At 54.8% G+C, this 16350-nt stretch overlaps 1 long non-coding RNA gene across 9 annotated transcripts in view; it reads left to right on the plus strand.

Moving 5' to 3' along the window:
- Nucleotides 1-8976: 8976 nt before the first annotated feature.
- LOC125329215 overlaps nt 8977-16350 on the plus strand; it is a 29066-nt gene continuing 21692 nt past the window's right edge. For 2 of the 9 annotated variants that reach the window (XR_007205088.1, XR_007205089.1), the window contains exons 1-7: nt 8978-9185; nt 15449-15490; nt 15585-15638; nt 15732-15775; nt 15852-15891; nt 15974-16014; nt 16124-16162. This is a non-coding gene — a long non-coding RNA (uncharacterized LOC125329215). Of the gene's footprint in view, nt 9186-9678; nt 9698-15448; nt 15491-15584; nt 15639-15731; nt 15776-15851; nt 15892-15973; nt 16015-16123; nt 16163-16350 lie in introns of those variants that run through there. The other 7 variants (XR_007205096.1, XR_007205095.1, XR_007205090.1 and 4 more) reach the window with 6 other exon arrangements.

Below are 16350 nucleotides of genomic sequence, written 5' to 3' on the forward strand. Positions count from 1 at the left end.
ACCTGCTGCAGTACCTTTATTGTACCTCTTTTACCATGCTCAGTATTTTATTCCCTTTACACTTCTCAGCCTTTCCCGTGCTGCTCTTTTTTCCAAGCAGCGCTGCCCCGACGGTCCCGCGGTGCAGCTCTTTTAGTGACACGGGGCAGCGGCCACCCCTCCTGCTGCAGTACCTTTATTGTACCTCTTTTACCATGCTCAGCATTTTATTCCCTTTACACCTCTCAGCCTTTCCCGTGCTGCTCTTTTGAACCAGCAGCGCTGCCCCGACGGTCCCGCGGTGCAGCTCTTTTACTGATGCGGGGCAGCGGCCACCCCTCCTGCTGCAGTGCCTTTATTGTACCTCTTTTACCATGCTCAGCATTTTATTCCCTTTACACCGCTCAGCCTTTCCGGGCCCCTTTTTTCCAAGCAGCGCTGCCCCGACGGTCCCTCGGTGCAGCTCTTTTAGTGACACGGGGCAGCGACCACTCCTGCTGCAGTACCTTTACAATATTTCTTAGACCACTCTCAATATTTTATTCCGCTCACACTTCCCAGCCTTTCCCGTGCTGCTCTTTTGAACCAGCAGCGCTGCCCCAACGGTCCCGCGGTGCAGCTCTTTTAGTGACACGGGGCAGCGGCCACCCCTCCTGCAGTACCTTTATTGTACCTCTTTTACCATGCTCAGTATTTTATTCCCTTTACACCTCTCAGCCTTTCCCGTGCTGCTCTTTTTTCCAAGCAGCGCTGCCCCGACGGTCCCTCGGTGCAGCTCTTTTAGTGACACGGGTCATCGGCCACTCCTGCTGCAGTACCTTTACAATATTTCTTAGACCATTGTCAATATTTTATTCTGCTCACACTTCCCAGCCTTTCCGTGCTGCTCTTTTGAACCAGCAGCGCTGCCCCAACAGTCCCGCGGTGCAGCTCTTTTAGTGACACGGGGCAGCGGCCACTCCTGCTGCAGTACCTTTTGAATATTTCTTAGACCATTGTCAATATTTTATTCTGCTCACACTTCCCAGCCTTTCCCGTGCTGCTCTTTTGAACCAGCAGCGCTGCCCCGACGGTCCCGCGGTGCCGCTCTTTTACTGATGCGGGGCAGCGGCCACTCCTGCTGCAGTACCTTTACAATATTTCTTAGACCATTGTCAATATTTTATTCCGCTCACATTTCGCAGCCTTTCCCATGCTGCTCCTTTTAAACCAGCAGCGCTGCCCCAACGGTCCCGCGGTGCAGCTCTTTTACTGACGCGAGGCAGCGGCCACTCCTGCTGCAGTACCTTTATTGTACCTTTTACCATGCTCAGTATTTTATTCCCTTTACACCTCTCAGCCTTTCCCGTGCTGCTCTTTTGAATCAGCAGCGCTGCCCCGACGGTCCCTCGGTGCAGCTCTTTTAGTGACACGGGGCAGCGGCCACTCCTGCTGCAGTACCTTTACAATATTTCTTAGACCACTCTCATTATTTTATTCCGCTCACACTTCTCAGCCTTTCCCGTGCTGCTCTTTTTAACCAGCAGCGCCGCCCCGACTGTCCCTCGGTGCAGCTCTTTTAGTGACACGGGGCAGCGGCCACTCCTGCTGCAGTACCTTTATAATATTTCTTAGATCACTCTCAATATTTTATTCAGCTCACACATCCTCTTGTCAATATTTTATTCCGCTCACACTTCCCAGCCTTTCCCGTGCTGCTCTTTTGAACCAGCAGCGCTGCCCCGAAGGTCCCGCGGTGCAGCTCTTTTAGTGACACGGGGCAGCGGCCACTCCTGCAGCAGTACCTTTACAATATTTCTTAGACCACTCTCAATATTTTATTCCGCTAACATTTCGCAACCTTTCCCTTTCTGCTCCTTTTTACCAGCAGCGCTGCCCCAACGGTCCCGCGGTGCAGCTCTTTTAGTGACACAGCGCAGCGGCCACCCCTCCTGCAGTACCTTTATTGTACCTCTTTTACCATGCTCAGTATTTTATTCCCTTTACACTTCTCAGCCTTTCCCTTTCTGCTCCTTTTTACCAGCGGCGCTGCCCCGACGGTCCCGCGGTGCAGCTCTTTTAGTGACACGGGGCAGCGTCCACTCCTGCTGCAGTACTTTTAAAGCATTTTCGACCATTCTATTTTATTCCCTTCACAGATGCGACCTTTGCCGTGACACCTTTGAAGCAGCACCCCTGCCCCAGCTGCGCCTCGGTGCAGCTTATTTTATCCTGAGGAAGCGGCTACTCCTGCGGCGGTGCTGCTATTATTTCTCAGACCTTTCTCTATATTTTATTTCCCTCACACCTCCAGTCCTTTTCCCTGCTGCACGTTTACCATCAACACCACCCCAAAGGTGCCTCGGTGCAGCTCTTTTAGTGACACGGGGCAGCGGCCACTCCTGCTGCAGTACCTTTACAATATTTCTTAGACCACTCTCAATATTTTATTCCGCTCACATTTCGCAACCTTTCCCGTACTGCTCCTTTTAACCAGCAGCGCTGCCCCAACGGTCCCGCGGTGCAGCTCTTTTACTGACACGGGGCAGCGGCCACTCCTGCTGCAGTACCTTTATTGTACCTCTTTTACCATGCTCAGTATTTTATTCCCTTTACACCTCTCAGCCTTTCCCGTGCTGCTCCTTTTGAACCAGCAGCGCTGCCCCGACGGTCCCGCGGTGCAGCTCTTTTACTGACACGAGGCAGCGGCCACTCCTGCAGCAGTACCTTTACAATATTTCTTAGACCAGCGTCAATATTTTATTCCCTTTACACTTCTCAGCCTTTCCCGTGCTCTCTTTTGAACCAGCAGCGCTGCCCCAACGGTCCCTCGGTACAGCTCTTTTAGTGACACGGGGCAGCGGCCACCCCTCCTGCAGTACCTTTATTGTACCTCTTTTACCATGCTCAGTATTTTATTCCCTTTACACCTCTCAGCCTTTCCCGTGCTGCTCTTTTTTCCAAGCAGCGCTGCCCCGACGGTCCCTCGGTGCAGCTCTTTTAGTGACACGGGTCATCGGCCACTCCTGCTGCAGTACCTTTACAATATTTCTTAGACCATTGTCAATATTTTATTCTGCTCACACTTCCCAGCCTTTCCGTGCTGCTCTTTTGAACCAGCAGCGCTGCCCCAACAGTCCCGCGGTGCAGCTCTTTTAGTGACACGGGGCAGCGGCCACTCCTGCTGCAGTACCTTTTGAATATTTCTTAGACCATTGTCAATATTTTATTCTGCTCACACTTCCCAGCCTTTCCCGTGCTGCTCTTTTGAACCAGCAGCGCTGCCCCGACGGTCCCGCGGTGCAGCTCTTTTACTGATGCGGGGCAGCGGCCACTCCTGCTGCAGTACCTTTACAATATTTCTTAGACCATTGTCAATATTTTATTCCGCTCACATTTCGCAGCCTTTCCCGTGCTGCTCCTTTTAAACCAGCAGCGCTGCCCCAACGGTCCCGCGGTGCAGCTCTTTTACTGACGCGAGGCAGCGGCCACTCCTGCTGCAGTACCTTTATTGTACCTTTTACCATGCTCAGTATTTTATTCCCTTTACACCTCTCAGCCTTTCCCGTGCTGCTCTTTTGAATCAGCAGCGCTGCCCCGACGGTCCCTCGGTGCAGCTCTTTTAGTGACACGGGGCAGCGGCCACTCCTGCTGCAGTACCTTTACAATATTTCTTAGACCACTCTCATTATTTTATTCCGCTCACACTTCTCAGCCTTTCCCGTGCTGCTCTTTTTAACCAGCAGCGCCGCCCCGACTGTCCCTCGGTGCAGCTCTTTTAGTGACACGGGGCAGCGGCCACTCCTGCAGCAGTACCTTTATAATATTTCTTAGATCACTCTCAATATTTTATTCAGCTCACACATCCTCTTGTCAATATTTTATTCCGCTCACACTTCCCAGCCTTTCCCGTGCTGCTCTTTTGAACCAGCAGCGCTGCCCCGAAGGTCCCGCGGTGCAGCTCTTTTAGTGACACGGGGCAGCGGCCACTCCTGCAGCAGTACCTTTACAATATTTCTTAGACCACTCTCAATATTTTATTCCGCTAACATTTCGCAACCTTTCCCTTTCTGCTCCTTTTTACCAGCAGCGCTGCCCCAACGGTCCCGCGGTGCAGCTCTTTTAGTGACACAGCGCAGCGGCCACTCCTCCTGCAGTACCTTTATTGTACCTCTTTTACCATGCTCAGTATTTTATTCCCTTTACACTTCTCAGCCTTTCCCTTTCTGCTCCTTTTTACCAGCGGCGCTGCCCCGACGGTCCCGCGGTGCAGCTCTTTTAGTGACACGGGGCAGCGTCCACTCCTGCTGCAGTACTTTTAAAGCATTTTCGACCATTCTATTTTATTCCCTTCACAGATGCGACCTTTGCCGTGACACCTTTGAAGCAGCACCCCTGCCCCAGCTGCGCCTCGGTGCAGCTTATTTTATCCTGAGGAAGCGGCTACTCCTGCGGCGGTGCTGCTATTATTTCTCAGACCTTTCTCTATATTTTATTTCCCTCACACCTCCAGTCCTTTTCCCTGCTGCACGTTTACCATCAACACCACCCCAAAGGTGCCTCGGTGCAGCTCTTTTAGTGACACGGGGCAGCGGCCACTCCTGCTGCAGTACCTTTACAATATTTCTTAGACCACTCTCAATATTTTATTCCGCTCACATTTCGCAACCTTTCCCGTACTGCTCCTTTTAACCAGCAGCGCTGCCCCAACGGTCCCGCGGTGCAGCTCTTTTACTGACACGGGGCAGCGGCCACTCCTGCTGCAGTACCTTTATTGTACCTCTTTTACCATGCTCAGTATTTTATTCCCTTTACACCTCTCAGCCTTTCCCGTGCTGCTCCTTTTGAACCAGCAGCGCTGCCCCGACGGTCCCGCGGTGCAGCTCTTTTACTGACACGAGGCAGCGGCCACTCCTGCAGCAGTACCTTTACAATATTTCTTAGACCAGCGTCAATATTTTATTCCCTTTACACTTCTCAGCCTTTCCCGTGCTCTCTTTTGAACCAGCAGCGCTGCCCCAACGGTCCCTCGGTACAGCTCTTTTAGTGACACGGGGCAGCGGCCACACCTGCTGCAGTACCTTTATTGTACCTCTTTTACCATGCTCAATATTTTATTCCCTTTACACCTCTCAGCCTTTCCCGTGCTGCTCTTTTTAACCAGCTGCGCTGCCCCGACTGTCCCGCGGTGCAGCTCTTTTACTGACACGGGGCAGCGGCCACTCCTGCTGCAGTACCTTTACAATATTTCTTAGATCACTCTCAATATTTTATTCCGCTCACACTTCTCAGCCTTTCCCGTGCTGCTCCTTTTTAACCAGCAGCGCTGCCCCGACGGTCCCGCGGTGCTGCTCTTTTACTGACACGGGGCAGCGGCCACCCCTCCTGCAGTACCTTTACAATATTTCTTAGACCACTCTCAATATTTTATTCCGCTCACATTTCGCAACCTTTCCCTTTCTGCTCCTTTTAACCAGCGGCGCTGCCCCAACGGTCCCGCGGTGCAGCTCTTTTACTGACACGGGGCAGCGACCACTCCTGCTGCAGTACCTTTATTGTACCTCTTTTACCATGCTCAATATTTTATTCCCTTTACACTTCTCAGCCTTTCCCGTGCTGCTCTTTTTTCCAAGCAGCGCTGCCCCGACGGTCCCTCGGTGCAGCTCTTTTAGTGACACGGGGCAGCGGCCACTCCTGCTGCAGTACCTTTACAATATTTCTTAGATCACTCTCAATATTTTATTCCGCTCACACTTCCCAGCCTTTCCCGTGCTGCTCTTTTGAACCAGCAGCGCTGCCCCGACGATCCCGCGGTGCAGCTCTTTTAGTGACACGGGGCAGCGGCCACTCCTGCTGCAGTACCTTTACAATATTTCTTAGACCACTCTCAATATTTTATTCCGCTCACATTTCGCAGCCTTTCCCGTACTGCTCCTTTTAAGCAGCGGCGCTGCCCCAACGGTCCCGCGGTGGAGCTCTTTTACTGACACGGGGCAGCGACCACTCCTGCTGCAGTACCTTTATTGTACCTCTTTTACCATGCTCAATATTTTATTCCCTTTACACCTCTCAGCCTTTCCCGTGCTGCTCTTTTTTCCAAGCAGCGCTGCCCCGACGGTCCCGCACTGCAGCTCTTTTACTGACACGGGGCAGCGACCACTCCTGCAGCAGTACCTTTACAATATTTCTTAGACCATTGTCAATTTTTTATTCCGCTCACATTTCGCAGCCTTTCCCGTGCTGCTCCTTTTAACCAGCGGCGCTGCCCCAACGGTCCCGCGGTGCAGCTCTTTTAGTGACACGGGGCAGCGGCCACTCCTGCTGCAGTACCTTTACAATATTTCTTAGACCACTCTCAATATTTTATTCCGCTCACACTTCCCAGCCTTTCCCTTTCTGCTCCTTTTAACCAGCGGCGCTGCCCCAACGGTCCCGCGGTGCAGCTCTTTTACTGACATGGGGCAGCGACCACTCCTGCTGCAGTGCCTTTATTGTACCTCTTTTACCATGCTCAATATTTTATTCCCTTTACACCTCTCAGCCTTTCCCGTGCTGCTCTTTTTTCCAAGCAGCGCTGCCCCGACGGTCCCTCGGTGCAGCTCTTTTACTGATGCGGGGCAGCGGCCACCCCTCCTGCAGTACCTTTATTGTACCTTTTACCATGCTCAGCATTTTATTCCCTTTACACTTCTCAGCCTTTCCGGGCCCCTTTTTTACCAGCAGCGCTGCCCCGACTGTCCCGCGGTGCAGCTCTTTTAGTGACACGGGGCAGCGGCCACTCCTGCTGCAGTACCTTTACATTTCTTAGACCACTCTCATTATTTTATTCCGCTCACACTTCTCAGCCTTTCCCGTGCTGCTCCTTTTAACCAGCAGCGCTGCCCCGACCGTCCCGCGGTGCAGCTCTTTTAGTGACACGGGGCAGCGGCCACTCCTGCAGCAGTACCTTTACAATATTTCTTAGACCACTCTCAATATTTTATTCCGCTCACACTTCTCAGCCTTTCCCGTGCTGCTCCTTTTTTACCAGCAGCGCTGCCCCAACGGTCCCGCGGTGCAGCTCTTTTAGTGACACGGGGTAGCGGCCACACCTGCTGCAGTACCTTTATTGTACCTCTTTTACCATGCTCAATATTTTATTCCCTTTACACCTCTCAGCCTTTCCCGTGCTGCTCTTTTTTCCAAGCAGCGCTGCCCCGACGGTCTCGCGGTGCAGTTCTCTTAGTGACACGGGGCAGGGGCGGAGAGCCCTCTAGGTGCGGCTCCCCGGGGGCCTCCCCGCTGCTCTCGGGAGATCGCACACCGCAGGCGTCCCAAGCCCCGTCTCGCCGACGGCACTCACCACCCACCGCCCGCCGCCGCGTTCTCCCGCTCCCTACCGGCACGAAGCGGCGCTGCCGATGACGGAGCCGATGCGCGGCTGCCACGCCGCTTTCCCCGCGCCTCAGGGCCGGCGCCTTCGGCCGCACAGGGCGGCGTCCCCGCACCCGGGCCAGCCCGCGGAGCTCCTGCCGCCGCCGCCGCCGCCCCCCGACTGAGGGGCCGCGACGCCGGCGCCCCCTTTTATACTCCGCACCCCCTTTTCCCGCCACTGCCGCGGTGGGCTCCCCCCGCTTCAAAACCGCCCAGAAGCGCCCGAGGCGGGATATACCCCGCGCCGGAATCCCTCCTGTCCTGGAAAAGGCAAGCTAAAGAAAAAAAAAAAGAACTCCGAGCTTTCCACGAATGTCCGAAAAAACGAAGCCGCTGTGAGGGGCTTCGACCTTTGCCTGGTCCCTCAGGAAACGGCGCTTTCCATTGGCTGCCGGAGTAGCCAGGGCTCCTATTGGCTGCCGCCCGGTGCAATGCTTCCGATTGGCTGCTGCCCGATCCGCAGCCCCCGGGCAGCTGCTGCTGGGGGTCTCGCCAGGCGGGCTGCAGCCGGAGCAGGACACACCGCAACGCCAGCAGGCGTCCAGCGGTGCTCGGTGTCTGTCGGCGTTTGCAGTTCAGACAGACAAATTGAATCCAAATTGCCGGCGATTTCCACCACCTGCTATTTCTCCTCTGTTTTCCTGGATGGATTTGACAGCGCTTTCTTTCCCCCCACAGAGTTGGAAAGCAAAATGCTCAGCTGCCTCTTGGCCATCTCCGCTTCCTTCCACAGCTCCAGCCTTGTCCCTCTTTCTCTCCCCTTTACTTTGCACCAGGTTCTCCCTCCTCCTTTCCCAGGCAGGTCGCAGCAGAGACATTTCACCGACGTGTCACCGACGTGTCACCGACGTGGCCATACACAGTGTGACACTGCTCATCTGTCTCTGTGGGCTGGCTGGGAACGGGGCTCTTCTGCCTCCTCAGAGGGAAAGGGCATACTGCCAGCATCTTTAGCCTGGCTGTCACCGACTTCATCTTCCTCCTCTTTGCGGTCCCCTCTGCCCTGCTCTTCCTGCTGGAAAATGTGTCCTGCTCTCCTGTCATGCCCCTGATGTACGTGAGATTCCTTTACCTGGTGTCAGCGTTCTCCTGCTACTGGGTGCTCTTCTGGATGACAGCCATCAGCGCCAAAAAGGACATGGAAAAGCTCTGCAAGCTCTGCTGCCGCTGTGACCTTCCCAATCCCATGATGTGGGTGCTGTGGGGTGCTCAATGCTTGACCTTCTTCGTTCCCATCATTCTCATTCCCACAGTGGCTTCCCTGTGCCCGTCACACGAGCAGGAGCACTGTCGGGTGGCTCTCATCTCCATGTTCTCCGTTACCCTGCTCCTCTTTGCTGCACCCGTGGTCATTGCCCGCATAATAATCAACATGTTCCGCTGTGTCCTGGTCTGTCCCGGTCTGTCTCGCGGGGAGGCGGGGCCTGGCCCGCGCCACGCCCCCTACGCGCGCACTCCGCCGGGGTCACGTGGTTCCCCGCGCGTCACGTGATCGGGGCGGGGGCCGCCGGGAAGCGCCAGGCGGGACCGGGCCGGGATCGGGGTCGGGACCGGGACCGGGCTCAGCGCAGCCCCGGCCAAGCTGCGGCCCTGCCCGAGCCCTGCGAGCCGCCAGCCCGGCGCCGGCCCGCCATGGACCGCCGGGACCCCTCCGGATCGGCCGCCCGCTTGGCAGCCGCCCTCCCCTCCCTTCGCCGGGCCCGCCCCGCGCCCCCCGGCGCTCCGTGACTCGCCGGTGGCTCCTCGGCTCCTCCATCGTTCGCCGGTGGCGGCAGCCAAGAGATAGTCCGGGCCTAGCAGAGCGGCCAGTGCAGGTGAGCGCGGCCGGGCCTGGCCTCCCGCCGGCACCGGGGCAGCGCCGGGGCCGCGCCGTTCCCGCCCCGGGCACTCCCGGGACATCCCAGCCGCCCCCTGGGCGGCAGCGGCGGGCCCGAGGGCGGCATCGGCCGCTGCGGGCGCAGCTCCCGCCGGGACCCGCGGCTTTCCCTGCGCTCGCGCCCCGCGGTGGGGGACACCTCGGGAGGGCGGGGGTCCCTCCCCGGGCAGCGCAACCCGGGGCATTCCCTGGAACGGGGACTCGGGGCGGGCTCGGGGCCGGCGGGGCCGCTGCACTGCCCTCCCCGCTGATGGATTGAATCCTGTTCCGGTCATTGGCTTTGTCAGGGCTTTGTTCCTTCCCCTTTGCTCTCCCGGTTTGGCGCCGGAGCCGCTCCGGGATGGAGCGGGCCGGCACGGGCTGCGGGGCTCTGGGGGCGGCCGGCGGCTCTGGGCGGCTTCGCGGGGCTGCCGTGCTCGGGGAATTGGCTTCGGGCGGCTGCTGCCGTAGGTCAGCGAGGGAAGAGTCGCGGGTCCGGACACAATCCCGTCCCGGAGTGAGCGGGTGGCTGTTGCGTAAAGCCTCATTCTTGGGGGGGGTTGTGTTGGACTTTGTAAAAGTCACTTAACGTTCCTGGGCTCTGGGTTGACTTTTTTCCTTTTTCGCCATTTTTCAATGAGCAAAACAAAGCGAGAAAGTGTTGAGAGGTGTAAGCCGGGTATCCGGTGCATTCAGTGCTGTGCCTGTGATTCTCTTCGGGAGATGAGCAAGTGGTTCAGTGGATTTTGGGGGAGAACTGAGTGCTTGTGCCAAAGCTCGCTCACAGCCTGGGCAGATGCTGTACAGTGGAAAGGGAAAAGGGGCAGGTGTGGGACCCACTGCCCCCCCCAGCTCATCTCTCGCCTTATTACGGCCTTGTTTGGTCATTTTCTCAGGAGTGCCGGTGCTTTGAAGCATTCCCGTGTTCCCAGTGCTGGCAGCCAGGCGCCCACCTGCCCCTGTTGGACTGCCCAGGCCCTTCCTCAGTGCCAGTCTTTGGAATGAGCTGGTTCTGCTGGGGCCTGTGTGTTCATTTGTCACCTGGGCTCCCTCCCAGCTACTGAACTCCTCTCAGGTGTATTCCTAGTTCCTGACATTCCTTTAAAACTACTGAATTCTTCTCTCAGGTCCCTGGCAAATGGGGCTTTGCAGCCTGGGGGAGTTATTGCAAAACGGGGTCTAGTGAAGTGCTCTGCAGGAGTAGTTGTGCACCTGAGTGGTCATTTAATTGTCTCCTCTAATGAGGGAAATGTGATTAAACTCCCGGCGCTGTGCTGCTGTTGTGTGTCGGCCTCGAGGTGTGAGACAGTCTCGGTGTCACACTGGAGTTGCTTAGTGGCTGGACTGGGACTGGGACAGGTCTTGTTGGTCAGGAGCAAAAGGGAAAATTTATCTTTTGGCTTGCTTAATATCTTGGCTTTATTAATGTATCAATGTCAATTTTTGTCATTTGCTGCCTCCTGCACAGTGTGTTTGCAGCTCTGTGTGAGAGCAGACTCTCCCCTGTTCGGGATTGAGACAATCCTGGAATATCCTGAGCTGGAAGGGACCCACAGGGATCACCCAGTCCCACCCCCGTCCCTGCCCAGACCCCCCAACAACCCCAGCCTGGGCATCCCTGGCAGCGCTGTCCAAACGCTCCTGGAGCTCTGGCAGCCTCGGGGCCGTGCCCATTCCCTGGGGAGCCTGGGCAGTGCCCAGCAGCCTCTGGGGGAAGAGCCTTTCCCTGATCTCAGCCTGAGCCTGCCCTGGCCCAGCTCCAGCTGCTCCCTGGGTCCTGTCCCTGTCCCAGGGAGCGGAGATCAGAGCTGTAGGCCCCGATGTGTTCTGACCTCACACTTCTCTACCAGAACAAACCCAGTGCCCTCAGCAGCTCTTTCATGGTCCTTCCACACCCTTCCCCATCCCCATGTCCCTTCTTTGGATGCTGTCAGATTTTTATCTTTTTTATATTGTGGCGCCCAGAAGTGCCCCCAGGACTCCAGTACAGTTTAACAGCAATGAAAGAAAACAGTAGATTTCAACTTTGATCTCAAAAGCTGTCTCAGGCCCCTGATACTGCCTCAAAATGTCTTTGCAGTTCTTGCTTTATGACTTGTGTCAAACGCAGAGAGAGTGAGACTGAGCCCCTGGGGTCAGTTTCTGTGTGAGAAGCCACACAGCAAGCCAGAAATCTTTGCTCCAGATCACCAGAAATTTACAGTATTGAGGGCGGAAATACTGAGAGTTGAGTCTTGGGAGCTGAGCCAGGAAAGCAGCACCTCTGCCATGGGCAGATTTGGCACGTGGAGAGAGCTCGAGCAGCTTCCAAGAGGTCCCAGCAATGTGTGTGTGGAGCTGGGAGGAGCATGAGTTGCAGTGTAGTGTTTGGAGTCCCCCTGGGTGAGGATGTAGGAATAGACTGGAGTTTTTGGTGACTGAAGTTTCTCTTCTGTTTTTGGCCACATCATTTCGGTTTGTTACTCGCCTGTGGTTTGTTCTACAGGCCTATTCCCTTTCTCTCCTACTATGGTGTCACAGTTATCTTCAGCAGAGGCTCAGCAATAACTAAACTTGAGCTTAGATACTTAAACTTCAGTTCAGAGTAGATACACGGAAGAAATCCTTCCCTGTGAGGGTGGGCAGGCCCTGGCACAGGGTGCCCAGAGCAGCTGTGGCTGCCCCTGGATCCCTGGCAGTGTCCAAGGCCAGGCTGGACACTGGGGCTTGGAGCAGCCTGGGACAGTGGAAGGTGTCCCTGCCCTTGGCAGGGGTGGCACTGGATGGGCTTTAAGGTCCCTTCCCACCAAGACCTCGTCTTCCTTTGCCTTCAGCGTCTGCCTCAGAGTTTGTACCAAAACCAAAGTGAGGTTGGTGTCACCTTCTCTAAACTGGGAGAACAGATCACTCCAAGCTGTGGGGAGATGGAGAGGCTGTAGGATGGAGAGGGTGCAGCCCTGCAGACGCCGAGCTGTGGGGTTGCTGCTTTCAACACCCTCGTTGTTCCTGCGGACACAGTTCAAGGTGGGTCTGAGAGAGACAAACTCTGCTTTTGGGGGTTTGTGTTGATGAGGAGGGGAGGGGAGGTCACTGCTCTGCTTATTGTAACTGCTGTGGCAGAGCCAGGAGCCCAAGGCAGGTCAAGGGCAAAGCAAACCTCTCAGAGCTCTTGGGTTCTCTTCATTCCCAGATATTCTGATTCCTGCCCAAGTCCAAGTTCATTGTGCTGTGCAGAATGCGAGTTTAATCAGGTTTTAGTGCTGGTTTAGCTGAGTATTTCTAGGGCTTGAGGATGAAGCCAAATGCTCTGCATTGAAAAAGTGATGGATGTTCAGCACAAGATTCTCTTCAGGAACTGGCATGAAAAGTGGTTGCTGAAGCCGAGGGAGGAGCAATTCACAGCTTGGCTGGAAGAGGGAGAAGTGCTCACTGCTGGTCTGTCACTTCATCCTCATGAGTGAGTCTGGGAGCTCCTGAGATCAGCCAGGCTGCAATTTCAGATAGTTTAGATGGTCTGGCCTTGAAAAATTCATATTTTGGTGCCTGGAACAAAAGCTGAAGGTGGCAGGAAGTGGCAGCAGTGGCAGGGAACTGAAGTGACACCACCCTGAGCTCAGAACTAATTTTGGTTGTGACCTTGAGCAGTCCCTGGGCCACACCAGAGCTTTTTGTGTCACCTGCTTTGGGGGGTTCTTCCTTGCCCGTGGAGAAGTTGGGTCTCGCACAGGTCTGCTGTGGAGCACCTGTGCCACCACCTTTAAAGAGCCACACTGGAGGTGTCAGTGAGCCCCTCAGTGCCTGCCCAGCCTAGAGCAGGGCTGGGAGGGCAGGGGGCTCAGGGAGTGCTCATTCCTGGTGGTGTTGGAGCTTGGAGCCCAGCCCTGAGCTGGGTTTGTGGCTCTGAGGGCACGGGGAGTGTCCGGAGCAGGCCTGGCCTGGGCAGAGTAGGAACTCCTGGAGTAACTCCTGAGTAACCCACACCTTCCACACGAGAGGGAGGCACTCCCAGAGTCAGGCGCTGTCTCCTCTGAGGTGCTTTGGGGTTTAATTCTGTTCTCACAGTGACTCCTCTCACCTGGGAACCCCATGGTTACCTACAGAGGGTCTGAGGCCTTAGGGATGTAAATATGGACAGGAGGGGTTGGAATCTGCCTATCAGGGAATCTTCCCCTTGCCCACAGGAGAGTGTGCAGAACTATTCTGTGTGATGATAATGTTTTCATACTTTAGGTGTGAAAATAAAAAATGGGAGAAATCTCGTTTTTCTGGCAGCACACAAAGAACTTTCTTCTGTGTCACCGCTAAAACTCTGTGAGGGGATGAACACCTGGGAATCTGAAAGACACATAGCTGGAAAGCATCAATATGAATGGATTTTTCTGCTTCTTTTTGCACTTGAAAGAAAGGTGAAAGTTACAGGCTGAGTCAAGCTTTTACCCTTTATTTCAATCAATTCAGTTATTGCTAAATATGGCTACACACAGGTAGCCCAGGTGACAGAGCTGCCTCCAGCTGCTCCTTGGCCCCAGTGTCCCACGTGGGATGCTTGAGTTATCCACTGAGAGCCCCCTTGAGACTGGAGCACAGTAAATCTGCCTGTCTGAAGGGCAGGATTGTGTCCTAAGTCCCTGCTCATTCCTTCCTTTCCTCAGGCCCCAGCTGTGGCTGGGCCCACCATTGTGGCTTGGGTGGCAGTGGCACGTTGGAAAGCCCTGGGGGTGCCAGCTGGGGGTGAGAGCTCGGGGTGCCAGCCCAGGCTCCACCAGCACTTGGCCCACACTGGGGCACAGATTGAGAGATGAACTCTTGGAAGCTTGTCCTGAGGAGGATGAATGGTACCTGCTGGTGAAATTCGGTGCTTTCGCAGAGCTGTGATAAACCCCAAAGTCTTAGACTGCCAACCTACAGCCTCTGCACCGTCACATTCCCCAGTTGCATTTTGTATTGGAATTTTACCTGCTCCCACCTGCGTCCTCCTGCTGGCAGTGCCAGCAGCCCACGTGCTGCCTCTCCTGAGAGCAAGTTCCTGCCTGTTTCCTCTCCCAGCCCCAGCTCTTGCTTCCCTCTGGCAGAGGCAGCTTTAGGTGCAATATCCTCATGTTTCTGGGAGTGGGTTTTGGAATAAACCTACACACGGGATGTCCATGGGTTGCTGCTATGGATTCTGTGAAAGGTGATCAGGAAAAGCAAGTTCAGAGTTACTCAGGGGATCCTCTGATTTCTGCCCATCTCATGGAGCTGCTCAGGGTGAAACTACTACTCCCATGCTTTTTATTTTCCTCCTCTTAGTGCTGGTTTTTCCCCAGGTAAGTCAGTGCTGGAGCAGCCCTTGTGGGTTTATCTGTAATGAGCAGTGGTTGTGTCTGCACACGGAGATAGCAGATTCCAGCTGTAGTGTGCAAACGTCGGTGCTTTGTGCCTTAGTGCACACCCACATTTGTCAGCTGACAGGGCTGATGCGATGAGAAAACCTCGCACTCTCCAATAACCTGAGCACAGGAACTTCCTGCGTTGTTACATTTAACCAAAGCTCTGATAAAAAATACTACATTAATTTTTCTAATGGAGACCAGATTCTGCATTATCATAATTTACGTTTTTGGATAGTCTTTGATTGACTCTGGTGGGAAGGGAGGTGAATCAGTATCTTGTACTTTAGGGAAAGATCTAGGGGAGAATTGAATTGTACTTCCTTGGAATTCACATCACCCCCCCTTGGTCGGAGATATTGATCTTGAGAACAACAAGCAGAGAACAGCCCAGGGAGGGCTGAACGTGACAAAACAGTGCAGAGCATACAGAAATCCTCTTTGCTGTGTTCATCATTCTGTCTTCATCTTGGATTGTTTCCACCCTTCTCCTCCACCTGGAAGTCACAAGCATCCTGCAGTGGCAGGTACTCTGGGTTCTTCTGGCAGGAGTAGTCTAAGAACAGCTTTTGCTGGGAGCAGCTCTGACCTTGCTGAAATCACTGCTGAAATCTCCCCTGACTCTTGCAGTGCCAGAATTTCACGGTGGCAGTGGTGAGGCAGGGACTGAGCCTGGTTCATTGTCCCCAGAGCTCGGGTAGTACAGGACAGTCAGGCCAGTAAAGCCCCTGCTCAGGGCTGGGAATGAGATCCTGGCCAGCTTTCCCTCTCTGCCCCTCTCTGCAGTCCTGCTGGGCTATGTCATGCTACTATGTTACAGCATTGTTCCATGTTTTTTTTTTTTTTTTTTTTTTTTTTTTTTTTTTTTTTTTAGGAAGTCATGCCGGATATTGGCAGTCAAGGGCGATGGAGCGAGGTGAGCAGTGACCAGTGGACAGAATGAGTTGTTACGGCCTCGGTCTCAATTTTTGGTGCAGCTCTAAGCATCCGTTGTTGTTTGTGTGTTTTAGGTGGTCCACTTGCAGGATGTCCTGGCCCTGGATGCTGGAGGGTGCAAGCCTAAGGTATAGGTGTGGTGTACTTCAGTCGGAGCAGGGAGGCTGTGGTTTCACAGTCTCTCAGCATGTTTCGTGTGGTTTTGCTTTGCTTCTCTGCAGGTGCTGCTGCCGCCCTGGGCGTGCCAAGGGACAGAGGCGAGCAGGTGGCATTTAGGTGGGGTGGCTGATAGGCCAGCGGTCTATGGCAGCGTGCTGAGCGTGTCCCTTTTCATTGTGCAGGTTTGTCCTGGCCACCTCCAGAGTCAGATCAAGATTTGAGGTGAGCTGGGGCGGTGGTGTGGAGTAGCCCGGGGATGCTCTTCTTGAGGGCAACAGTGACGTTTTCTGTTTTGTTGTCTTAGGTACCGTGAGCAGGTGTGGAGCTGAAGTTTGGAGAGAGCAGGTAAGCGATGAGCCTCGGCAGTTTCGAGGGAGGGGGCCTTGCGGAAGGGGTCTCTTTTGGCGTGTGTTGTCAGAGGCTGAATTTTCTCATTGTTCTCCATCTTTCGCAGCTGCCAAAGCGGACCGTGGGGAGCGTGTTGACATCTGAGGTGCTGATGCGTTTTTTCTGTCAAGGATGGATTTTGTCCATTTGTCTTCAGAAAGCTAAGTGTTGGGAGCAGTGGTTGGGAGAAGGGAAAGGCCTTTGGAGTTCCAGGAGGCAATTGGAAGTTAGCTTAGAGGAGAGGGCTGTTGTGGGAGGGTCCCTTGGAAGTAAAGGGAGAGGGTTTCTCCTCAG

This window comes from Corvus hawaiiensis, chromosome 8, assembly GCF_020740725.1.
Source record: "Corvus hawaiiensis isolate bCorHaw1 chromosome 8, bCorHaw1.pri.cur, whole genome shotgun sequence".
In the NCBI taxonomy this organism is placed as follows: Eukaryota; Metazoa; Chordata; class Aves; order Passeriformes; family Corvidae; genus Corvus; species Corvus hawaiiensis.